Source organism: Ochotona princeps, chromosome 27, assembly GCF_030435755.1.
Source record: "Ochotona princeps isolate mOchPri1 chromosome 27, mOchPri1.hap1, whole genome shotgun sequence".
In the NCBI taxonomy this organism is placed as follows: domain Eukaryota; kingdom Metazoa; phylum Chordata; class Mammalia; order Lagomorpha; family Ochotonidae; genus Ochotona; species Ochotona princeps.
The window spans coordinates 23,635,516-23,644,709 of record NC_080858.1 but is presented as its reverse complement, the minus strand read 5'-3'; positions in this window follow the sequence as shown (position 1 = coordinate 23,644,709).

The following is a 9,194-nucleotide window of genomic DNA, read 5'->3' as shown; positions in this document are numbered from 1 at the left end:
GAGCTATGAAGGTTTATGGGTATAGTTGAATAGGGAGTACTGTAGAGCATTATATTTAAAGGTACGGACTTCTGAGAATTCGTAAATTTGTTAAAACAGCAGTATGGTTGGAATAGGAGAGCGAAGGAATAAACAGAGCAAAGTGGCTGGACTGACAGTAGGTGGGGACAGACAGGACTGCACCCATCTGGTTTATACCTTCACAGGTACTCCAGCCACACGTGGGGTGCTCAGGAAGAAGAAACTGTGGGAGAGGAGACGGATGAGAAGTTTCTAGATGACAGATCTTTGGCAACGATAATGCAGTGGAGATGGAGATAAATAGTATTCGGAGCTATCTTCCTGCCTTAACTGTCTATCTTCAGGCTTTTAGAAAAACTGAGGCAATTTTCCCGTTTTCTTTTCCTTCCCAATTTTATAGTATTCTGGGAACGGAGATGCCATACAAATATGGCATACTTGTCAGACGTTGTTATAAAACCAGCTGTTAACAACTATCACCAGGTTTAGAACCAATTTACATGTATTTTCCATTTAGTGGTGGCCAAAGGTTAGTATTTCTCATCTTTGACTATTTTCTACATGAACACATCAACACATGACTGATGAACGGAAGCACAGAGGATCTATACCAACAGGGACAGTTTATTGTCTCTGCAAGCACCCCAAGGGGTGGGATGGACCTCCACCACTGGCTTTCCTCTGAGAGTGAAGACATGCCAAAAACACTCACTGAACGAGAGTTCAGACTGTGCCCAGAACAGGACATTTCCAGGAGATCAGGACCTGCCTCGCCAGCTGATCCAAAGTATGTCTTGGGAAAGCAGGCAGGGACTTGGGTGCAGGGGTGAAGGCACCCCTGGGGACATCAGCACACCATATCAGAATGCCTGGTTTGAGTCCCAGCTCTGTTTGTGAACCAGCTTCCTGCTGATGTACACCTGGGGAGGCAGCAGACGCTGGGTTCCTGCTCCCCACATCAGAGCCCATATCGATGTCCCCTGATCCAGGCCCACTGTGGCTGGACTTCGGTGTAAGGCACATTGTGGAAGAGCTCTCTCTCAAATAAAATTCAAATAAATTAGAAACTGCTTTAAATGTCAAGTAACAAAGAAAGAGAAAAAAAAAAAACCCGGCATACAGTGTTCTTGCAGTCAGAGTGGAGAGCTCCTGTCCAGTGTCTGCACTTGTTGCCAGAACTGAAGGCAATAGCACCTGAGCTTTCTTCTCGGCTCACAGATACGGAACAGATGGGGAGGAGGAAGAGTCGGGTTTTGAAAGGATCAGAAAGCATGGAGTCACGCCTGAGGACATGCATGTACTAGGACTGCACTGAAAATAAAGAAGGAAAGTGTGTCACACTAGAGGATGGAGTGTTCACTAAGCAGCAACACAACATCCTCTTGTTTTGCTATTAAACTATTTAAAAGATCACATGGAGATCAAGTATCACTTATATAGCCGTCTTACATAACAAAGTTCCTCTTGTTGGCTAGAAATTAGCTTATTCATAATAAAATTATTGTCACTAATGCCAAACAGAATGGCGCTTGTGGTCAGTAGGCATCCCTTGTTGTGCGTGGGCGTCATACTGCAGACACCAGGGCAGACTGCTCGGCCTCCCAGCACAAACGTCAGTATGCCGCGGCTGTGGAGACACTCGTTCCCCAAGCTCAGTCATCAGACCAGGCACATCTCACAGTTTTACCTTTTTCTGAGGAGTAAACAGGTATCTTAGGACTGGAAAAAACTGGCTACGATTATTAGAATCAATTTAACAACAGGGAAAATGGAGAAAAACACTCAGAAAGAAGAAAATATATAAAAATCTGGAGAAAAACATTTGGAAATAGAACACATGCTTGATTCTCATCTGCATATGGAAATAAAATAACTGGAGGGGACATTTCCCTTGCTGTGTCCTCATGTTTGAATAACAAGGGGTCCGTGTCTAGGCTGGGCGTCTCATGGTCATTTCCAGTCTCACGGCCACTGAAGCACTGCGAGCTGTGATCGCCCAGGACCTGATTACCTGCTCAGGGGCCATCCTCCGCTCTTTCCTCCCTGTCCCTTCCCTTTTTGCTTCCTGCCTTTTGGCTGCTCCCCTGGTCATTAGTGTTTATTCAGTGACAAGTGTCTGCAAATGGAATAATAAAGGAGATGAGATTCAAACGAGGCTGTTGGCAACCTCCCAGAATCCTAGCTTCTCTGGTAAAAGAATTAATGAGCATAGAGGTGGTTACACCAACCTGCTCAAACGATCTCATGTTCTAGTCTGTGGTTCATCGGGGGCTCTGGATGACGGTGGAGCCCGGGCTGATGGACTGGAACAGACCTGTGACCACGCCGAGATGTGCAGGCATTTTGCAGAGTCACAGACACCACGTGATTCTGGAGGAAACAGAAGGCATCAATGCTTAATTACAAAACCTACCAGGCACTGTAGGTAGATCTTATCAAATCTGTATAGTTTTTATAGCATATTGCAGATTGGGTGACTTGACAGTAAAAGTATGTACAGACATTTGTATGGAAAATATTTTGGCAAGAGGAAATAATATTTCTGTTAGCATTTTGTGCAAGACAACCAATGGAAGGTAAGGTATTTGTCACTTGACTTCTTAAATGTTTAGCTTATTTGAATGTACCACTATCCACATATTTGGAGAGGTGAAATTTTAAAGAAAGATTGGGACAATATTTGCTACCAGTAGATTAACATTATAAAAATGTTACTATTGCTAAATTTTGCTATTTTCACTGGATTTTGTGAAAGCACATATTTAATGCTTTCACGTTGTATAAAAATGCATACGAGTGACAGAAATGAAAAACATGATACATTCTTTTTTTTTTCCAGCTTTTTTCCTCATTAACTTTGTCTACATTTTTGAAAAATGACAGTTTCTCCACCACTTCCTGAGCCATCAGCATGTGGCTCACGGGTCTCTGTCTTTGTCCCACTGCGTTAATTATTGGTAACTTAACATTCACACTGAATACCTGGCAGTTCCCAGGGATGGACAGGCCTTCACTTTTAGAATCTCAGCCACCCCGAATCCATGCCCAACCCAACCCCGACAGGCACTACTCTGCTCCGCAAAGTCCCAGCCACCCCGAATCCATGCCCAACCCAACCCCGACAGGCACTGCTCTGCTCCGCAAAGTCCCAGCCACCCCGAATCCATGCCCAACCCAACCCCGACAGGCACTGCTCTGCTCCGCAAAGTCCCAGCCACCCCCAATCCATGCCCAACCCAACCCCGACAGGCACTGCTCTGCTCCGCAAAGGCCCAGTGCATCGTCCTTCTCTAACTACTGCCCATTCGTCCAGGTGTCTGAGGGCTCTCAGGTACCTTTAATCATGGTGACTGCCAGCTTCTAAGAAATAATGGTGCCATAATAATGTAAAACATAAGACTGAAATCTTAATGCCAATAAAATAGCATTTTTTCTTTCTGTAAGAAGGAGTGAGACACAGGCATTTGGCAGAGTGGAAAAGGTGTCTTTGCTCGTCCCCACTGCAGAGTCCCTGGGTTCCAGTCCTGGCGCCTCTCTTGATTCTGGCTTCCTGCTAATGTGCAGTCCAGGAGGCCCCAGGGGAGTGTTCAGGTGACTAAACCTGTGCCATGCAAGTAGGAGATCCAGACAGAGCACATGGTTCCCGGCTGTCAGCCTGACCCAGAAACAGATGTTGCAGGCATCTGGGGTATAAGCCAGTGCTCCCAAGACCGTTACATCTGTCTCTGACTGTGTGCCTTAAAGCAATCAATCCATTAATCAATTAATCGAGGTTTAAATAAGGAATGCAATATTGCCATTATACATTCCTCTAATTCTGCTTTCAGTACAAAACCCTTTATTAACTATTTAAGAACACTGTTTCTAAATTTCCCTTGTACAGGTTTTGATTTAAATTTGCATATAATATCTCACTTAGTAATCTCATTTTGTTTTTAAACATTTGGAAATTAATCATCACTCCATCTTTTTTATCTTTTTAGCTTCCCTAATCTATGTGAAAAATGCAGGCTTATTTTTTTTTGGCTTTCAAAATATTCCTATTAATATAAAGATAAATGATTTCATATATTTCAAAGAGAAGAATTCTAAGAACAAAAGGACACTTTTCTCCTACAATTCCTCACATTATCATTAAAGCCACAGTGTCAAAATAACCAGGGAGCTTGTTAGAAAAACAGAGCATAATCCGAGTATCACATCTGATTAATTAGAATCTGCATTTCAGGGCCAGCATTTTGGCATGGCACATTAAGCGCCTGCCTGTGGTGCTAACATCCCCTGTGGGTACCTGTTCTGATTCCAGCCCCAGCTGCTCCACTTCTCATCCAGCTTCCTGCTAAAGCAAGTGGGAAAATAGCAGGAGGTGGTCCCGCTCCAGTCATTGGGGCCATTTAGGGAGTGAACCAGTGGGTGGAAGATCTCTTCCTTTCTCTCTCTCTCCCTGCCTGTAACTCTACCTTCCAAACAAATAATGCAATAATCTGTATTTACAACGTCCTAGAGAATTTATTTTTATATTAAAGTTTGCTGAGCATTAATAAATATTTCTACTGAGCTCCCCAGATACTGACTGTAGGGGTACAAGCACAAGATGCAATTCTGGCTTTGCCATTCCTTTGCCACAGGTCCCAGGGACAATGATGAGTGATTCTGTGTCTTACAGTATTAGTCTGTAGAATGGATCAGCAAGTACTACTGCTGTAAAGAATGAATGAGTTCATGTAGACATGTGTGCTAAACAATGTGTGGCTGGTAGTAAATACACAACACATAGAAGCTGTTAGCATGATGTTTATATTCTTCTCATGAAGAAATCAGTTTTGTATCCAAAATGTGCTAAGTGTCATTTATCTAAAAATAACATGTCTTTAACTCTAATCACTTGGATGGGAGAGAATTCTTGAAAAACAATGTTGAAACAATTGGAAAGGATGAAATGAAATCCTGCATATGTCACATCATACCTTAATAAAATCCAAATAGACCAAGAAGCCAAATCTAAAGATGTAAAATCACAGAATACAAGTGGAAAATGTAGTGAATTATTCTTCAGAAAAAGAGAAATTATTACACAGTTCTAGAGACAAAAAAAATGGCATTTCTGAATACAATATATTTCTTAAACTGTAAGAACAAAAAGTCCAGGGGCTTGTGTTTGGGCTATCAGAAATCATGCTCCCTGGCAAATGAAGTATTCTCTCTGTCTCACTGTCTCCCTCTCTCAAAGAAAAAAAAATTAAAAATCCAAAATATAACTGAATGTTGAACAAATATTGAAAGAAAATATTTTACAATGTAATGAACACAGATTTTTTTTTAGCATTCCTAATAAAGAACTCCTGAAAGTTCAGAAGGAAAACCTTGAAACCTTAATAGAGACCAGAAAAATAAGGGGGGGGGGGACAAATAGCCAATAATTAAAATACAAACATTGGAGACTGAAACAAAATAAGGACAGTAAAAAGGCTAGACTGAATTCCTTTTGCTTATATTGAAATTCGAGATACTGGAGTAGGCAATAAGGTGCAGCAGGATGCACTGTGGCTTGGGATGCCCAAATCCCATGAAAGGTACCACCAGCTAAAATTCGACACCTGTGTTTGAGCAGTCTTCCTGCTGATGCCTTCAGGGAGGTACCCAATGACTCAGGTGCTTCGGCGGGCCCCCAGCATCCACAGAGAGGACCAGGATGCAGTTCCAGGATACTGGTTGGAATTCCGTGAAGTACACACTTGGAAAACCCTCTACCCAGCAATACACTGGAAGAGGGAGGGAGGAAGAACGGTGAGCTCACATTACTAAGAACCCCAGTCTGAGCGCACACGGGTTCTCACTTCCTGTTTACTTCCTGGCTGAGATGCCCTTCTGGCCTGGCAGATGTCTTCTCTTGGTTAAACCACGCTAGCATGCTCACTGCTACTCTGCGTCTCTTACTTCGCAATTCCTTTTCTTTTGGGAAGATAAGGACCCCTGTTTTAGCTGCCTTAGAACTATGCTTTTAAGACAACCGCTTCAGAATACATGCAAGAGCTTAAAGCCCTAACATAAGCATTCCTTATTAATCACAAGACCTAGATACATTTGGAAAAATTTACACACAGCTGAGACATGAAGGCAGCTTTGTGCATTCTATCCACAGCCTTGTGGCTAGGGCACAGCTTATGTGGTTACTGATAAGGTACCCTTCAGCCAGGACTGTGGTTAAGGATTCCATAACTTCCTTAGGCGCTCCAAGGCCAAGGCACCGTGCTTGCTGGTGGAATCCTACAGGCTCGAGGTGGGCCATGACATTGTCTGGCAACACTGAGGTGCATGCTGACTTGGGATGAAGTTATACTTTGTGCTTTGATAAAGTCAGTCACACAAGCATGGAGACCCCACCACCATGACTTCATCAATCCTAGTTATCTCCCAGACGACCTGCCCAGTCAACAAGGGGCTACCAGCCTTGCTGACAGGTTGATGAGATACACCGCGAAAAGCCAGACTATAATACCAGTCATGTGATTCAGACTTACACACACACACAAATAATAATGGCAACAAACTACCCACTGGCTAGTAAAACCACTGAGATCTGAATTTTCTCACCACTGTAGAAAAACAAGCAGGATAAAGACATTCACAAACTCAGAAATAATTAAAATTTAAAATAATATTATAGGTGAAAAATAAAAAAATAAAATGTCTAACTAGACAAATGCAGCCTCACTGTTCTACATTATTCAATATTTGAGTTCGTATAATTAAGTTTGAAGAAAAACAGCAGACGATGGAAACATGTAATTCAAATTCCTTAACAGCACTATTTAACAGCTAAGTATCCTAGGCAAGTAACTGCTAAGTATCCTAGGCAGAGAGAATACATACTGTGCCCGATGTGCCAGTGTTAAGCTGAACTCTTTTTTTACCTTCAGGGTGATGCAAAAGCAATTAAGCAGAAACTGAACTCGTGCTTTGGATTCGGGTCTCCCACGTTCTTCCCTGCATCCACAGGAGCCACGGCTTCCAGCCAAGCACGTGATAACAACGGGAAACAACCAACGCTGTCCAGCACGCCGTGTTGCTAAGCTGGGTTATTTGATAGCTTCTGTATCGGGGTGCATGCTGGACTGATGCTTCCTTATTGCCATGAGGTTATCAGGGCCCACGTCCACCGTAAGTCAAGGAACGTCTCTTACATGTACAAAGATGTGACAGACAGCAAATCCAGGGTGTGGTCAGAAATCCGTGAATTATTTGCTACAAATAGGGAATGGGCTTCAGGAAGAGGCCTCCCCAACAGGAAAAGTAAGAGGTTTAATCACCAGGACCTTTTCATATCATGATAATGTGGATTTTTTTTCATATGCATAAAAATGAAAAAAGCAAGTTTCGGATGGGCTTTAAACAAAGAATTACTATATCTGAAAGAAATGTCTTGGTAAGAATTTAGAAGAAAGTGAGACTTAAAATAGAAAATTATTGTAAGATTTTGAAATGCACATGGGTGTGAAATAATAAGACCTGAAATTAAAAGAGGAATAAGTAAATATATGCTCCCAGATTTTAGACAAAGTGATCTGTAATTCACATGCATCTAATCAGTTGGTAAAAACCAAGTGTGAAGACTAGAATGTCTTAACTTCTGGCTGGAGAAACTGAGCCAAGAGTCATACTAGAGCAGGACATTGAGTTTCGTTGTAGAAAACCTAAAGTTCACACTGGAAAAGTGTGGAGATGTATGAGATCACCCAGGAAGGGGACGGAATGTGACACAGAGCCAGCTTGGTGGAGCAAGGGGAGAAAAATGAAGAAACTGAGAGGCAACAAAGAAAAACTGGGAGAAAGCCACGTGTTAGCTATTGCATCTAGGTCATACGCGATGGAGTTTCCATTCAGCTCCTCAGAGATGGTGTAGAGGCAAGACCTCAAGAGAGGAGACTAAGGCAATGAGAGTGAGCTTCTGCCCCGAGCATGACACAGAGCGTGAGGCGTGCGAAGGGAAGAGCTGCGGGGGCAGACTGTCTGGGTGTGGCTCTCAGCTCTGCCTTTCAAAGCTGGCCCTGGGACCTTGAGAAGTTACGGGATTCCCTGTGCCTCAGTTTCCCCATCTACAAAAAGTAGTGCCACAAGTACTGATGCTTGAGAGCTAAATTCACTCCTCTCCCAACTTCCTTTTAAATAAAAGCAATGATGTTTCAGTCTTAAAGTTTTCCTGCCAAGTTGTCAGCAGTGCAGTGGCGTGGGGTGTACTGCCGAAGACGATGACCTGGTGGAAGTCTAACAAACATCGTGCATTTCTATCATCCTTGAAGGTTTCTAAAAGTCTCCGACTTAATACACCTAGGACCTAAACCAAAGGTGAGAAGCATCTTGTAGTCACTCATGTTAAAACCATTGATTGATAGCATCCTTCTCCAGGACCTGGGATAACTCTCTGCAGAAGGCTTCACTTGAAATGCAATGTTGGATTTCTACCCCTCCCTACTCCCTCTGCCCTGACCTGAGATGTGTCAAAGTGAGTTTTCCTTGTGAGAGGTAAATGACACTTTAAACCCGAAGACACAAATAAGGCCATGGTATCATTACCAAAGTTTCACTCTAAAAACAGATATTCAACTTTTCATCAAAAAAATTTAAAAATGTTTTCTGGGGTTAACATGAAGGCACAGTGGGTAAATTTGCCACTTATGTTGGTGGCATCCCGCATGAGCTAATCCTAGCTGTTCCACTTCTATTTGAGTTCCTAGCCAATGTGCCCAGGAGAGCAGTAGAAGATGGAACACCAGGATAGAGTCCTTGGCTCCTGACTTCAGTCTCACTCAGCCCTGGTCAGTACAACCATCTGAGGAGTTAGGTGATGGATGGAAAACCTCTATCCGCCCCTGTCTTTAGGTCCGTCTTTTGGTCACTTTGCCTTTCAAATAAGTAAATGAATAAATCTTAAATTAAAAAAATGAAGGGATTGGCATTGTGGCTTAACAAGTTAAGCCATCATTTGCAGTGATGTGTCCATTTGAACACACTGGTTTGAGTCTCAGCTGCTCCACTTCTGAAATAACTTCCTGCCAATGGCCAGGAAAAACAGCAGAAGATGGTTGACGTGCCTGGGTCGCCGCACTCACATGGCAGACCTGGAAGAAGCTCCTGCCTCCTTCCTAGTGTGGCCTGGTCCAGCTCCAGCTCCA